At 42.2% G+C, this 1,985-nt stretch overlaps 1 long non-coding RNA gene across 1 annotated transcript; it reads right to left on the minus strand.

Moving 5' to 3' along the window:
• Positions 1 to 234: 234 nt before the first annotated feature.
• LOC118478656 lies at positions 235 to 1,724 on the minus strand. Its single transcript, XR_004859205.1, has 2 exons — positions 1,669 to 1,724; positions 235 to 787 (listed from the first exon to the last, which is right to left on the minus strand). It is a non-coding gene; the product is annotated as an uncharacterized LOC118478656 (long non-coding RNA).
• Positions 1,725 to 1,985: the final 261 nt, after the last annotated feature.

Here is a 1,985-nt window from a genome sequence, read left to right on the forward strand (position 1 = left end):
GCGTAAATGTCCATGGGCGACAAATCGCCAGTGAAGGGGTTGCACCTCCTGCTGGCGGAGCAGTGGGTCTATATATATCCCCGACCCACTGAGGGTATCAGAGTCATTTCCATCGAGTAGAAGGTCCTGGTTACGTCTGTGTGGTTTAAATCCCGTTCAAAATTCATGTAGACTAACCAAAAACTAGGAAGTGGCATATTTTAAAAAGGAAATATCTATGAAGGAAACAATATGTACAATTTGGATGCAAAGTTGCAACATTTTAATACGATGCAAAACAAGGTTTTCAACAAGGGCATTCAACAAGTAATGGGTTCAAGTGGTCAGCCAACTTATCGCTTAAATGAACATCTAGTTTGGGCACTTGCAGAGACCAGGGTTGCAGCTACTTCGTTCACATTGGTTCAAACACCAAACGTCGTAAGTTGGTCGTTGTCCAGAACAGGTCCTTTCATCAATCTCGCAAGTACAATATTGTTCTGGACAGTTGTCAAATGCGCAGTTTGACGAGCACCAGCTGTCAAGATCACTCCATGCACTGCAGGAGCCAGATGAACAGGTGCATTTTAATCCAGCTACTTCTCCGGGACATTCCGAATTGATGCATTCGTCAGCGCATTTCTTGTCTCTGGCCTGTCCTAGGTTACCTCTGCACTGAGTTGGGGGTGCCTGGGCGCAGTGGCGAGGCCATTCATCCGAAAGCCGTGTCCAACAGTGGGGCGGGGCAGCAGGCCAGCCAAACCCACCACAAACAGGAAGTAAAACAGCGTCGACATATTGTGGTAGTCTGGAGAAAAATAGTAGTTTCGTCAACAGAAACGACAATGTAATGGTGACTACAGAAACATAGCAAACCTCAACAGCTGCTGCAACAGGAACCTAAACAACCCATTAAATTACCTACTTTTGCTTTGTGGACAAACTATAAAAAGACCACAGAATTTGACGATATTCAGCAGGCAGACCAACTTTCATGAGCGGGACACGTCCAAACTAGAAACACCCAACATGGAAAGCACAACTTGTCTGTGCGAAGCAAAGCGAATAATTGTTTTACACAGGCGCACAGATTGGGGGGGGGGGGTAAAGAATTCTTACGGGATTAAATGAGAATATCTTCTGCCTGTAAACAAATCCATTGAATGGAGAAAGACATGGTACAAAGACTTAAACAGACAAAGAGGTATAAATTATTCAGGATTTAAAAGTACATTTTATGCAAGAGTAAGTGAGACACCTAAAAAAGGTACTTCAGTTGTGTGGAAAGTATTTCGTCGAAACGAGCAGTTATTGCATTATTTCCATTGATTGAGTAGGTCAGTGTTTTACGGCACTATCGACTCCTTGCATTGTCACACGTTTAAAACAACTTAACTTAAATGCCTACATGAGCACTATAAACTCTAAGCTACAATAAGCCTGACTAAAAGACAATATTTATCAAACTCGTTACATCTTCATAATGAAGACATTACACCTAACGGCGTAAGGAGAGAAGAACTTTACCCGCTGCAAAGAACAACGTTTGAACATGAATTACAAATGGCGGCATCTCCTCAGACTGAAAATTCTTCAACTAAAAAGCAAAAGCAAAACAAACTAACACAAAACATACTAGATCTAGATCTAGTCACAAAACGTGGTCAATCAAACATAGAACATACTCACCTCAGCAAATTTTTGAGTATTTCACAGCAGAACTTAGCAAAGATATCGACGTGAGGGAACTGTCCCTTATATATACTGTGACAGTGTGCTGTACCGCCCCTTTTCGCACCACTCTCGCGACAAAACTACAACTTCACGTGCACCTCGTCTGAATGAGTATTAATCTTTGTGTTGCTAATAGTAACTTGATATTAACCCTCCGCTTCCCAAGCCGACGCGTTGTACTGGTTCAATTATATAAAATATTGCAATTGTAGATATTTTACGCCCCCATAGACACCGTTTAGATGACCTATGAGGACAGTTACTTCGACCCT

The sequence above is a fragment of the Aplysia californica genome, unplaced genomic scaffold (genome assembly GCF_000002075.1).
Source record: "Aplysia californica isolate F4 #8 unplaced genomic scaffold, AplCal3.0 scaffold00794, whole genome shotgun sequence".
NCBI classification, from domain to species: Eukaryota; Metazoa; Mollusca; class Gastropoda; order Aplysiida; family Aplysiidae; genus Aplysia; species Aplysia californica.